Raw genomic sequence first — 15,746 nt, forward strand, 5'->3', positions numbered from 1 at the left:
ACATACTTTTCAAGTGCATATGGAACGTTTTTTAGGATAGACCACATGCTAGGACACAAAACAAGTCTCAATAAATTTAAGAAGTTTGAAATTATATCAAGCACCTTCTCTGACCACAATGCTATGGAACTTGAAATCAATCGCAAGAAGAGCACTGAAACACATGCAAAGATGTGGAAGGTAAATAACATGTTAAATAATGAATAGGTCAAGAATGAGATTAAGGAAGAAATCAAAAGATACCTTGAAACAAATGAAAATGAGGATACAGCAATCCCAAATCTGTGGGGCACTAGTCTATCTCAAAAAAAGAAACAACAACAACAACAAAAAAACACAAAACAAGAAAAAGCTCAAATAAACAATCTAACTTCACACTTAAAGGAACCTGAAAAGGAACAACAAACAAAGCCCAAAGTGAGTAGAAGAAAGGAAATAATTAAGATCAGAACAGAAATAAATGAAATCAAGTCTAAAAAATGACACAAAAGATCAATGAATCCAAGAATTGGCTTTTTTAAAAGATAAACAAGATTGACCAACATTTAACCAGGCTTATTAAGAAAAAAAGATAAAAGATCCTGTTGTGGAAAATCCACCCACACGTGGGGAGATAACGAAGCACAAACTTTATTACCCGGGGGCCCAGAGGGGGTGGTTAACATCCAAATCCTCTGAGCACCGATCCTTACTCTCCCAGGGTTTAAACAGTCCCGGGCTTCCTACCTACGCGCGAAGCAAGGTTACAGAAGCCGAATGCGGAAATTAGGTCCAGCTACCTTATATGGGAGACAAAGAGAAAACACAGGAGGAATTTGCAGAAGCTACAGAGCACAGGAGCTTATCATGGGAGTCTGTGTACGACCTTGAGTATCTGGCCATTGCTTTGGTTACGACTTGTCAGCTTCTACAGTCCTGTGTGAAATTTTGCAAGTGTTACAGTTACAGAGCATAAGAAACTTTTGGAGTTTTCTTTTCCTGCCACAATCCAAATAAATAAAATCATAAATGAAAGAAGAGAAATAAGAACTGACACAAAAAATACAAAGAATTGTAAGAAAATATTATGAACAATTATATGTCAACAAACTGGACAACCTGGATGAAATGAATAAATTCTTAGAAACATTATGACCTTCCAAAACTAAATCAGGAAGAATCAGAGAGTCTAGATAGACAGATTATACCTAATGAATGAAGTGGTAATCAAAAAGCTCTCAACAAGAAAAAGCCCTGGACCAGATAGATGGCTTCACAGGTGAATTTTACCAAACATTCTGAGAAGAACTAACACCTCTGCTTCCTGAACTATTTCATAAAATTCAAGAGGAGGGAAGACTCTCAAACTCATTTTACAAGGCCAGCAACATCCTAATTCCAAAACTAGATAAAGACACTATGAAGAAAGAAAATTATAAGCCAATATCACTGATGAACATAGATGCTAAAATCCTCAACAAAATAGTATCAGATTGAATACAGCAATGCATCAAAAAGATCATACAACAGGATCAAGTGGGGTTTATTCCAGGAATGCAAAATCAGTACAACATTCGCAAGTCGAATAAATGTGATTCACCACATAAACAAAATGAAGGATAAAAACCATATGATTATATCAATAGATGCAGAACAGCTTTTGATAAAATCCATCACCCATTTATGGTAAAAACTCTCAGCAAAGTGGGAATAGAGGGAACATACCTAAACATAATAAAATCCGTATATGAGAAACCCACTGCCAGCATCATTCTCAATGGGCAAAAACTACAAGTGTTTCCCTGAAGGTCAGGAACAAGACACGGATGACTGCTTTCACCTCTCTTATTCAACATAGTACTGGAAGTCCTATCCACAGCAATCAGACAACAAGGAGGAATAAAAGGCATCCAAACTGGAAAATAAGAAGTAAAAATGTTTTTATTTGCAGATGACATGATACTGTACACAGAGAACCCCAAAGATTCCATCAAGAAACTACTAGGACTGATAAGTGAATTCAGCAAAGAAGCAAGATACAAAATTAATATTCAGAAATCAGCTTCATTTTTATATGCCAAAACAAACTAACAGAAAGGGAAATTTAAAAAAATCCCATTTACAATTGCTTCAAAAAGAATAAAATACCTAGGAATAAACCTAACCAAGGATGTATAAGACCTCTACTCAGAAATTATTTGAACTGAAGAAAGAAATTGAAGAAGATACAAAATAAGTGGAAGAACATACCATGCTCATGGACAGGAAGAATTAACATCATTAAAATGTGCATACTACTCCAAGTATTCTGTAGATTCAATGCAATTCCTATCAAGAGTCCAATGACATATTTCACAGAACTAGAAGAAATATTTCAAAAATTTATATGGAACTACAAAAGGCCTCACATAACAACAGCAATCCTAAGAAAGAAAAACAAAGTTGGAAAAATCATGCTACCTAATATGAAACTATACTACAAATCCATAGTAATCAAAACAGCCTAGTAATGGCACATAAACAGATATATAGATCAATGGAACAGGATAGAGAGCCTGGGACTAAACCCACACCTTTACATTAATGCCAGTCAATTAATATTCGACAGAGGAAGCAAGCACACACAATGGGCTGAAAATAGTTTACTCAATAAATGGTGTTGGGAGAATTGGACAGAAACATGCAGAAAAATGAAATTAGACCATGTACTTACACCACACACAAGAATAAATTCAAAATGGACCAATGACTTAAATGTTAGACCTGAAACCATAAAAATCCTAGAAAAAAACATGGGCAGCAAAAACTCAAACATTGTTCATAGAAAATTTTTTATCAGATATATCTCCCCAAGCAAGGGAAACAAAAGAAAAATAAACAAATGAGACTTCACCAAACTGAAAAGTCTTCACATAGCAAAGGAAATTATCAAAAAATAAAAAGACAACCCACAGACTAGGAGAACGTATTCACTGATACATCTGATTAGGGGTTAATATCCAAAATGTATAAAGTACTTACAAAACTCAACACACACACACAAACCAGTCCAATTAAAAAGTGGGCCAAGGACCTGAATAGACACTTCCCCAAACAGGGCATACAGATGACCAATAAGGATATGAAAAGATGCTCAATGTCACTAATCATTAGAGAAATGTAAATTAAGACCACAGTGAGATATCACCTCACACTTGTGAGAATGGCTATCATCAATAAATCAACACAAAACAAGTGCTGGCAAGGATGTGGGGAAAGGGAACCCTTTTGCAGTATCGGTAGGAATGCAGACTGGTTCAGCCACCGTGGAAAGCAGTATGGAGATAACTCAAAAAATTAAAAAAGGATCTGCCTTTTGGCCCAGTGATCCCACTTCTGGGAATTTATCTGAAGGAACCTAAAACACTGATTCAAAAGAACATAAGCACCCCTATACTTATTGCAGCATTATTTACAATCACCAAGATACAGAAGCAGCCCAAGTGCCCATCAGTAGATGAGTGGATAAAACAACTATAGGACATTTACACAATGGAATGATACGTGGCCATAAAAAAGAAGAAACTTTTACCCTTGTGACAGTGTGGATGGACCTGGAGAACACTATGCTAAGTGAAATAAGCCAGTCAGAGAAAGATAAATACCATATGATTTCACTCATATGTGGAATCTAATGAAGAAACTGAACTAACAAGGAAAACAGAGACAGACTCATAGGTGGAGAACAGATGACAGCTAGTGGCCAGGGGTGGGGTGGGGAGGGATTTAGTGAAAAGGAAAAGGACTCATGGACATGGACAATAGTGTAGTGATTGCTGGGGGGAGGGGGATATAAGGGGACTAAATGGTAATAGAAAAATATAATAAAGATTTAAAAAGTCGTGAATAAGAAAACTCAAAACTGTAAAGACTTATATGCTCACCTAGATTCTATGAGTAATTTATACATGCTTTGTGTATGCTTATGCATCTATACATCTATGTATATGCATATCTATGCACCTCTCTATCCATCCATGAATCTGTCTTATTTTTTGCATGCACTGCAAAGTCAGTTGCAGGCATCAGAAAATTTCCCCCTAAATACTTATGCATCATTACTTGAGGGTCTTTGAACCATCGGGATAGTATGATTTCTGGCCTCAAACTGTATTCGGGCCAATTTTTATTTATAAATTCTTAGGGGAGAGAGACTTTCTTTTTCTTTGCCTTCTCCTCCTCCTCCCCCTCCCCCTGCCTCCTCCTCCCCTCTTCTTCTCTTTTCCTTCTTTTTCTCCTCCTCCTCCTTCTCCAAATCTTTTTCTTTTCCCTCTACCTAGAGCCAAAGCTGGTAGACATATGTTCTTGGTGTGTTCTTTTTTAAAGATTTTATTTATGTACTTATTTATTTATTTAAAGAGGGGGGAAGGGAGGGACAAAGAGAGGGAGAGAAATGTTGATATGAGAGAGAAACATGGATTGGTTGTCTTGTGCTTGCCGTGACCAGGGACCGAATCCACAACATAGGCATATGCCCTGACCAGGAATCAAAATGGAAACTTTTTGCTTTTCAGGATGACACCCAACCCACTGAGCCACCCCAGTCTGGGCACTGTCTTTTTGTGGAATCAAAATTTTCTCTTGCTCTTCCTGTAACTAATGGTGCAGCCCTTGGGAGTCGCTACTTTATTTGGGCCTCCATCATAATCATATTCCAGCCTGGGGACATTCTGGTCTAAATGCGGCTGTACAAACGAAGTTCCAAGTCATGGGGAATCATCAGAAGCCCTGGGGCCACTATAATGTTACTTCTCACCTCTCTGGATTCCTGCTGTTTCTTTGGGGCCTCTAGAGGCTTTAGTTTCTTGAGAGCATGCATTTGAAAATACTTTTAATCCAGCATTTCATGGTGATTTGTATTGTGCATTGTGTTATACAGTAACTATGATTATAAATTAATACACACTATTTATACAGTTGGGTATATCCGAGGGATTACCCCCTAGATGTGTCATTATTTCCATCTGTTGCCATCGTGAGATTGCCAAGTTTGGGATTTCATTATTCTGTTTAGCAGATTCCAGGAACCTTTCTTTTCCTCTCCTATTTTTCTTTCTCTTATTTCCTTCCTTTTGGCCCAACACACACGGTAGCAGAACGAATGGGACACATTCCAACTCTCTCTGTCATTAACACTCAAAGAATCCTTGGCTCCAGAAGTAGTTATGGGGGACAATCAAGTGACATGATGTCAGCAAAACTTGCCCCTAATTTGTGTAGGTGGAAGGTGTCTGGCCATTGAGCTGTTGTCCGATGACTTCCATAGTGAGTTCAATCCTTTGTACTGTACCCCCCAGTCCAGCCCCTGTCCATGTAGACACAGAGTGTGTCAGCTACTTCCCATTTCTAGCAAGGCTCAGGCACCCACTGGCGGGAAGGACCCTAAGGATCTCTTACCTACCTGCATGTCTTGCTGATGACTCAGGAAATCCATCAGGGTATCGCCCAAAGCTCCACGACCCATAAAGCATATTTACACACCTGAGCTGCTTCAGCTAAATGCTCTAATCCCATATTGGCCATAGTCTGGTGACACAGCTTGTGAAGGGTTAATTACTCATGAGGTTCCGCTGTGCCTTAGAAAAGTAAGGAAAGCAATGAGAGCAGGTGAAAGGAAGCTAACAGCAGGCACATGGCTCTCCAGGAAGGTAAAATCTCTTATCCCAGGTATGCAGCCCTTGCTGAACCTTGGACTGGAGGTCAGGATTCCCCTGAGACTTCCCCTTGCTTCAGTAATTAAAGACAGAGGGGTCCTCATGGGTCACTTTCCTGGGAGAGGAGCCAGGTGTGAGTTCTACCTGGCTAACCACATCCTGAGGTCATGCGATTCATCTAGTATGAAACCTCTTATGGGAATATTCTACTAACTCAGCAGAATGGAATGATCAGCTTGCTCTCAGATGCCAGTCACAGCGGGATAGGTCAGCCTGACATCACACCTGGAAACCATACAGTAAAGTCCAGGGCATGTTTCAGTCTCTGGGTTTGCAGCTGCAGCACGGCAGCACGTGTCCAGGTAGACAGAACGGAAGTGCTGAGCTTGATACTCTGTAGGGCTCATTCCCAGCAGCCAGGCTGCCTGGTGTCTGGGCATTGGAGGTGGTTCCACCCCCTTCTCTACAAAACTAGCCAAGCCTGCCTGTCAGCCACTGCACTCCAGGAAGGGCAGAGCACAAACAGTTTCCCTTGGACACACCATCATGGAATGCATGGGGAACCTCCTTGATTTGGGACCCCTATGCTATTTGTTCTCTGAGAATAACTGACTCAGAAAAGAAACCCTTTAGTCCTCACAGAGCTTGAGCATTTCCCACATTCGAGCACCAAGCCCCATGCTCCAGAACCTGGGCCCCACCACAGTAGAAAGAACAAGCCTCTCTTTTCAAAGAGGACTTTAGACGGCTGCAAGGGGTACACTTAGTGCAGTGGTTGCTGTGAAAAGTCCAGGTGAAGTCTAGGCATTGAATGTTGTGAACCACTCTCTCGAAGATCACATTTTCAGAAACAGAAATGAGCGGACGGGACCTGACAGGTTATAATGTATCAATAGGGACTAATAGGCAGGGCTTAAGACATCAGCACCGTCCTGGAAAATTCTGATGCTGGAGTTGCTGGCAAAGGAAGACGTGTCCTTGTTCTCTGAAAGACTATGACTTGCTGGAGAGATCTGGGAAAAAGTGTGCACAGAGTCTAGAGCCCTTCTCAGAATTCTGACTCGAGCTGGGTGCTAACCTTAGGTAAGTCATAGGCTGGCTGAAGGCATGTTTCCACCTCCTGGAAAAGGGTTCGATGATACCAACTACTTAGATGTGCACTGAAGTATTTAATTAACATTTGCAAATCACTGTGAGGTGCAATTTCGGGGCCCACTGCCAAAAACAAAACCAGCTTGTTTAAGCTGGCAATAAAAAAGTTAAACGCTCTTTACTAATTAACACTCTATTAGTGTAACAGCAATGCCCATGTAGAGTTACCCAAGATCATGTTTATTTTTATCTCTCTGCTTAGGTTGGTTTCCAAGCTAAGGAAACCTGAACTTACTTGATGGTGTGAAGTAATGAATAACTGAAACCTCCCTTCAAGCCAAACTCAACCAACAAAGAAATATGCTAAGATGGGTGCATGCCAGGAAATGCCAGTTGAACAGGTGCCTGTTGGGGAAATATGATAACCAGAAACCCCAGGCAAATGTTTCTCAAAGTTCCCTTGAACTCTGGAATGCACTTCCTGAAGAGAAGCACAATGAGGGCACCCTCTGGTGGTATCAAGGAATATTTTTAGTTATTTGATTGCCAACTTTTGGGAGTGTATAGGAACAGAATTGAGACCATTAGTAAGTTCAAAAGAAGTTTATTAGGCCTGCCTCCATTTTAAGAAATAGCAATGAAGCCCAACCATTATGAGAAAGTGAAATACACGAATATGGTCTCTGTTATGTAGTATACCTGGCATAATTTAGAAGGGAGCAGATGCTGCTGTTCGAGGCTGAAAATCTAGCACCAGCAGTGGCAGATCGATCAGTTGTACTTAATTTGGTACTTATGTTCTCATCTCTTTCTATTTGGCAGGTAAGTGCATCTTAATTAAAGGCATTGACCAGTTAGAAATATCTATCCTGGATTTGTCAGAGTAATACATTCTGCTGGCATTACTTTTCATCCAAATCCAATTTGATGGCTTAAAAATACTTCTTTTTGGCATACTGCCAGGACTAAAGAATTTTTGAGGTTGAATGTAGGATTGTCGACATAGACATACAATAAGTAAGGAGCTAATCATTGCTGTGCAACAAATAGATGGATAGCAAAGCATCAAGATTAGCCAACGTTTATGCGCACACACACACACACACACACATCTCTGAATCAATCCATGCTCACCTGAGTCAAAGGTGAGGAAGTGAGCAAGGCAGATACCTGAGAGACAAATGTTCAAGTCAGAAGGCCCAGACATGCAAAGGCCATAAGGAGGAAACAGTCTTGGTATATTAAGAAGGAGCAGGGAGGCTAGTGTGACTACAGCAAAGTGAGCAAGATGCAGATGGAGCAATTCTGAACCCAGCCAGAAGTCTGGAGTCCAGCCTGGCCCAGCTGACCCCTGCCAAACCATAGCCACTCTGTATGGAAATAGATTACTGGGGCTGTAAGTCACAGTAAACATTGTTATGGCAAGAGTGACAAGTGGATTCATCAAGTAATCACATAACTAAATGTAGTAGTGTATGGGATCAGACAGGTAATGAGGGGCCAGATTGTATAAGATTTTACAGCTAATGATGAAGGCAAAATAATAGGAGAATGGTGTGTAGAAGCTAAATGAAGAAAGTGTGTGTTAAGAAAGAGAGAGCAATCAAATGTATCAAATGTTACAGATAGTAGAATGACCATGTATTTCCTCATATAATGTTGAGTCCTTTTAAGAGCAGAAGGGGGTGCTCTTAATAACCAGGCCAAGACAAGTATAAACTAAGCGATGTTCTGGACAAACTGAGGTATATAGTCACCTTACAGAGAAGTTAAGTAAAATGAGAATTGAGAATTGAACCCAGATTTAGCAACTCAGGGGGCACTGGTGATCTCTCCAAGAGCAGTTTTCATGAACCTGGAGGTTGAATCTAGCCCAGTAGGACTGAGTTCAAGAGAAAAGGAGAGGAATGCAAAGTTGTTTTTTGTGGGTTGTTTTTTTTTGAGAAAATTTTATGTACATGGGAGAAGAAAAGGGAAAGTAGTTAAAGAGAAATGTGAAAACATTATTAGGTATTTTTTAATGGAAGAATTTATAAATGTGTGTTTGCTGGTGAGAATGGTCCAGCAGAGAGGGGACCCTGATGACAACAGAGAGAAGGGAGACATGTTGGAGTGATGTCCTTGAGCTGACGGGATCTGATGGGCCAATAGGGTGGTACTAGGGTCACAGGCCCTTCATCCTGTAACAGGAGGGCAGGCAGGGGGAAGACACAGGGAGGTGGGGTGGTGTCATAGTGGTTGTTGGTGGAAGATGTCTTTGGATTTTATCAGCAAATTGGGAAGCAAATTCATCAGGGTGACTTTGCAGGGAGAGAGAAGAAAAAGTTTGAAATAGTCATCTAGTAGAATGAAAGAATGATTACCCAAGGAGATGGAGTAGGATTGCCCAGCAGCCGTAAAGGCTATGGATTTAAAGTATAGTCCATGGAGATGCCACTTCTGCTTAGGATGTAGACAGCTACGGAGGTCACCTGTCCTAACCTGCTACACAGCCACAACTTATTTTAAAACCATCAGAGAGCTGAGATCACAAGGAGCAGATTACTGCCATTCCAAAAAGAGATAAGGTCTTCTGAGGAGAGACAGGACTCACTGACTCCTGCATCACCTGAGAGAGGGCATGGGAAGAGGCGGGTCTGCAGGTAAGGTGGGGAAGAAGAAATAAGCTTAAGTTTTAGCCAACTGCCAAAGGCCAAGTGCAGGCTAATGTATCACTTCAAACTAGCTGGGTGCTCTAGACACAGGGACGTCTGCATTCATTCACAAGCTTTCCCCACAGGCTTCCACTGGATGGTCCTAAGAAAGAGAAAAGGCAAGCAGAAGATTAAAGAATGCCCATCTCCATGCGGGCAGGTGACCAGTGGCTGTGTCTGAACAGGTCCCCAGACATCTATTTTGTACAAGAGAAGAAGCATGAGAGAACAGGGCAGAAGGAATATTTTAAGAGATAGTGGTCAAGAATTCCATAAAAATAATGAAACACGTCAAACTGTAGATTCAAAAACTCAGAGAACAAAATCAGCTGAACACATCATAGTCTCATTGCTGAAAACCATTGTTGAAGAGAGAAACTTGAAGGTAGCTGATGGGGAGGAAGGGAGGGAAAAGGCATATTATATTCAAAGGGACAAAGGGAAGAATTACAATAGAATCTCATCAGAAACTATGCAAACAGAAGACAGTGGAGCGACATCTTTAAAATACTGAAAGTTGGTGGGACTGTAGCCTGATACAGCCATTATGGAAACAAGTATGGAGATTTCTCAAAAAATTAAGACTAGAGTTACCATATGACCCAGCAACCCTTCTTCTGGATATCTATCCATAAAAATTGAAAATGTGTATTCACAAAGATATATGCTCCCCTATGTTCACTGCAGTGTTCATGGTAGCCAAGACATGGAAACAACTGAAGTGTCCCTCAGTAGATGATTGGATAAAGATGTGGCTCATGTATAAAATGGAATACTACTCAGCCATAAGAAAACATGTAATACTGCCATTTGTGGTAACATGGATGGATCTTGAGTATATTGTGCTAAGCAAAATAAGTCATACAGAAAAAGTCAAGAGCCATATGACTTCACTCATATATGCGATACAAAACAGAAAGCAACAAATAAACAAGCAAGAAAAACAAACAAACAAAAACTCATAGACACAGATCACAGTTTGGTGGTTACCAGAGGGAAAGGGGAGGGGAGGAGAGATAGAAAAGGTGAAGGGGGTCAAATATATGGTGATGGAAGAAGATTTGACTTTGGGTGGTAAACATACAACATAATATGTAGATGATGTAGCATAGAGTTGTACAATTGAAACCTATATAATATTATTAATCCATGTCACCCCAGTAAACTTAATTTAAAAATTGGGGGAAAATGCAAATGCAGTGGTCTTGAGTAAAAAATAAATACATACATACATAATAAAATACAGAAAGAAAAACGCTGTTGATCCAGAATTCTACCAGTGAAAACATCTTTCAAAAACAAAGGCAAAATAATTTTTTTTTTTTACAGAAAAACAACAGCTGAGAGAATTCATTGCCAACAGATCTGTAGAAATGTTAGAAGTTCTTCAGGCAGAAGGAATATGATACCAGATAGAAACTATGGTACCACAAAAAATAAATAAGAGTTCCAGAAATGCTAAAAGGAAGCTAAAGTTATTCTTAATTGCTCTAAAAGATAATTTTCTAGAGCACAGGTCACCTAACGTTTTATTAAAGGGCCACATGATAAGTATCTTGGGTTCGCAGGCTACCTGGCCTCTGCCGCGACTGTTCAACTCTGCCATTGCAGCGTGAAAGCGGCCATGGACGCCTGTCAACAAGTAGGCATGGCTACATCCCAACAAAACGTTGTTTACAAAAATGTGTGGCTGACCTGGGAGTTGTAGTTCACTGACCTCTGTATTGTGGGGTTTATAAAATGTGTAAGAGTGAAATGTAAGACAAAAACAGCGCAAGGATCAGGGGAAGGAATCAAATGTACACTGGTGTAAGGCTCTACACCCTTTGTGCAGTGGCATAATGTTACTTAGAGGTGGACTGCAATAAATTAAAAACATACATTTTAAACTCTGGGGCAACCATTAAATATATTTTAAAGAGAAGTATGTGAGATCTGTCCAGAAGGTATGCAGCCATGTAGTATGAACAATAGAGACATTTATTTAAGAAGATACAAGAAACATTGTACATAGGATAATGAACGTTTCAGTCCCCTTCAAAATAGGCACCTTGGAACCTCACACAGTTGTCCCAATTGCTGTCAGCTGCCCCAGTATATTTTCCTGAATCTCAGTGACAGTCTGAGATCTCTTCCCTTTTGAAGGTGATTTTAGTTTTGGGAAAAGCTGGAAGTCACAGGTCATCTGGGCTGTAGGGAAACTGAGTCACCTGGGTGATTTGATGTTTTGCCAAAAAAAAAAAAACTATGCATGAGACATGATGTGTGAGTGGGTGCATAATCGTGATGAAGCTGCCAGTCACCAGTTGCCCATAGCTGCAACCTTCTGAATCATCTGAATAGTTTCTGCAGAGGAGTGTTCAAGCATAATGCAAAATTTGATGAAGATTCATTGCTTTACTCGCTCAGTCATTTTGAATGGGACAGCCACACAGTACACATGCTCACTCAATGGCGTCTACCACCCCCACTGACTAGTACAGTGAAGTCGTCATTGTTCACACATGTGCATTCCAGTCCACTCTCCTTGGTTTCCAGGTTACAGCAATGTTGTGCAAACGATTCTCTTTATATTAACAATGGCTTGACTTTTTCTGGACAGACCTTGTAAACCAATAGTGAAGATAAAATTAAATCCTTAAAAAAAAAAATCCCAAGGCAGACAGGAAAAGGTGTGGGAGGGGAGGAACAAAGAACAGATAGGACAAACAGGAAACAACTGGCAAGATCGTTGAGTTAAACTCAACCATACCAATAATTAGATTAGATATAAGTAGTCTAAACATCTCTATTAAAAAGCAGATATTATCAGATTGAATTTTAAAAGACTCAACTATCTTCTCTCTATAAGAAATCCATTTTTAATATGAACATATAGATGGAATGAAAGTAAAAGGGTGGAAAAAGATACACCAGGCAAATAGTAGCCAAAAGAAAGCCTACGTGGCTACATTAGTATCCAAGACTTCAGAGCAAAGAATATTAGTAAGGCCAATAAAGAAAGACATTTCATAATGATAAAGGGTGAATTCAACACAAAGACATAACAATCCTCAATGTGTACACACCTAACAACAGAATTTCAAAGGAAATGACAAGAAAACTGATAGCACTGAAAGAAAAAATGGACAAATCCACATTATCGTTGGAGACTTTAATACTCCACTCTCAGTAATTGATGGAAAAAGTAAACAGAAAGTCAGTCACAGTCTAGAAGATCTGATCAACACAAACACCAGCTTGGCCTGACGTTGACAGGAAACTCCATCCAGCAACAGCAAAACACACATTCTTTCTCAGTGCCAGGGACGTTGATCAGGATATATTACAATCTGGACCGTGGAACGAACTTCAACAAATGTGAAAGAATCAAAATTATAAGTGTAACCTAAGTCAGCAGGGTTTTCTGTTTATATCCAGTCTAAACCTTTTGTGTGGGTTTAATTAAAGCAGGCAGAGAACTGGATTTAACTGGGTTTGGGATTTTTCCAGCTGAACAGTGTGAAGGGATAGAGGACAAGGGAGTTCAAGGGATTACAGGGTTGGATCATGGCATTTAAGCTGGGTAAGAGAAATAAGAAAGGGAAATGACTGGGTGGTGGCAGGTGACAGTCACCAGAGGGTGATGTAGTCTGACGACGTTATCAATGGGGAGGAATGGCCAGCCTAACTCCGGCCATGAAGAGCAAGGAGGCCATCTGTCGCCCCACCAGGCTCAGAGGTGCAAGGAAGTGAGAGAAAGCAGCCTTCGCTTGAGAAAGTGTGAGGGGACTCAGTATTCTTCAGACAGTGCAAGCATTCCCAATGTGAACCAGAAAGCATTCCGATTCTTTCCTTACTGTGGAACAGGCACAGTGGGCATGACAAAGTTCCAACTGGCAGGCTGAGGACACAGTCTTTTCCTTTGTACCAGAGGCCGAAGTAGAATGATAGTGAATGGATAAACTATCACAAAAGAAAGTGGGAAAGGGACCACTGGTAGATGAGAGGTTTCACAAGTTTCTTGTAGGTGAAAAGAGAATGTAAACAGGGCGAAACAAAGCATCCCAGAATATGCAGGAGGGAGAGCAGCAAAGGAGAAGGCCAATGGCCACGAGAAAACCCAGAGGCTCCAGGAAGAGGCCACACAGCTGGCAGGGAGGACAGAGGGCAGGGGAGAGGAGCAGACTCGCAAAATGAGAGTCGATTCACAGTGGTCTCTTCTCCCTTTCCCTTTTCAGCTGTATTGCCAAGAAAGAGATTATAGGAAGCCCAGTATTTTCCTTCAGGCCAATGAAAACAAAAACAAAAACAAAAAACAAAAACCACCTATAGGACTTTTCTCTAAAGATACTGAACTTCCAAGGACCAAATACAACTCCCAGGGTGGGTCCCAGCACTGGTGAGTAAGGCCCTTCGTTTATGTGTTAGAGGAGTCTCAGCTTAAAATCTGGCCATCTACACGCTAGCTACTACAGTGTGCCTGCAGCTGAGCCCTGCCAACGCCACAGAGAGAAGGCAGCGTATCCATTCCTAGGAGACACCCAGTGAGAAAAATAGACACGCGGCTATATAAGCAAGGAAACCCATAGCAGCTGCAGAGAGAAACCAACACCATTCCCCATCATTAAGTGGGAATTGACAATCATCAGGAAGAAGACAAACATCTGAGCGTGAAATGGCAAAGCTATACAAACACAACAAGTCACTCAGAGAAAAATATCCAGGTAACTAATTCAGTGAAGAAAACACAACAGCAAACAACTCTCTAACAAATACACTCAGAGTTTCTGAGATATTGTATGGGTGTGGACGCAAACAAGAGCGGGATGCTATTGTAAAGGAACAATCAGGAAAGTAATTAGAAAAAAAGCAATAGAATAGCTGGAAGATAAGCCAAAGAAATTTACCAGAACATAAGTCTCAGAGATGGAAAGTTGGGGGAAAAGATAAAAGGCCTTCAAGGATCAATTCAGAAAGTGAGTTATCTAATAGAAGTTCCAGAGAGGGGAAAAACCAGAGAAAAGTGGATAGAACAAATAATATAAGAAATGTTCCCAGGGTTCAAAAGAAACATAGTTTTCAGATTTGAGAAGGTCACATAGTGATGACTGCCACACACATCTTTCACGAATTTCTCTGCACTGGGGACAGGTTACGTCCTAAAGCCGGGAGAGGGAAATGGTAAGGAGAATAGAGAGGGAGAAGGGAAGAGTACGGGAGGGGGCAAGATTGAGAAAGTAACATTCTTTAAAAATTCAAGTGCACTGCCTGGCGTAGCTCAGTGGATTGAGCATGGGCTGCAAACCAAAGTGTCGCAGGTTCGATTCCCAGTCAGGGTACATATCTGGGTTGTAGGTCACAGCCCCCAGCAACTGCACATTGATGTTTCTCTCTCTCTCTCTTTCTCCCTCCATTCCCTCTCTAAAAACAAATAAATTAAATCTTTTAAAAAACTGAATGGTAAATTTTATTTAAAAAAATATCCAAGTCCATTTGCCATCGGGCTTCCCCCATACAAAGGGGTTCTAGAAGACAATGGACCCAACTCCTTCAAGACTCTGAGAAGGGGCATCCAACCTGTGGCCTGTAGGCCCCATGAGGCCCAGGATGGCTATGAATGTGGCCCAACACAAAATCATAAATTTACCTAAAACCTTTCTTTTTGCTCATCGGTTTTAGTTAGCATTTGTGTATTTAATGTGTGGCCCAAGATAACCCTTCTTCTTCCAGTGTGGTCCAGATATGCCAAAAAGTTGGACACCCCTGTAAGGGAAAATGATTTTGAATCTAGAATTCTGTACCTTGCTAAACTATCAGTCAAATGTCGGGCTGACATAAAATGTTTTCACAAATGCAAAGGAAAGAAAGTGTGTCTGCCACAAGAATACATCTTGTACAGCTCTGATTATGGGGAGTACAATTCACGTGGGCCCTACTTTTGAGCCTATAATCCATGACACACTTCTCAGCCAGCAACTGAATGTAGCAGAAATACTAAGGCAAATCTGTTTCTGGGAGACAGGGAACTCGCCAGTGTCTCTGTCAAGCCGATCCTTTGACTAAATGGCAGTCTGGAACACTCCTGCCCAATCCTCTCTCCCTCCCTTCGTCACTCAAGCTCCAGACTGCACCACGGGCTGGCAACTCCCCGGGTCTCACCCAGCTTCTTCCCTAGTTTTCCTCATGCAGGGACCTTTAATCCTATCTTGAAATCTACTTCTCAGTGGAATCACACTAATAGAAAGTTTACCTCTTATGCACATTCTTGAGGAAAAACCAGCAACAACAAGGGGGGAAAGGGAAAGAA

At 40.9% G+C, this 15,746-nt stretch overlaps 1 long non-coding RNA gene across 2 annotated transcripts in view; it reads right to left on the bottom strand.

The window, feature by feature from the left end:
• The window catches only part of LOC123811654, a 31,082-nt gene that overhangs the window by 13,451 nt on the left and 1,885 nt on the right, over nucleotides 1–15,746 (bottom strand). The gene's annotated exons all lie outside the window — the stretch shown is intronic.

Source organism: Phyllostomus hastatus, unplaced genomic scaffold (assembly GCF_019186645.2).
Source record: "Phyllostomus hastatus isolate PE091 unplaced genomic scaffold, TTU_PhHast_1.1 phas_scaffold_78, whole genome shotgun sequence".
NCBI classification, from domain to species: domain Eukaryota; kingdom Metazoa; phylum Chordata; class Mammalia; order Chiroptera; family Phyllostomidae; genus Phyllostomus; species Phyllostomus hastatus.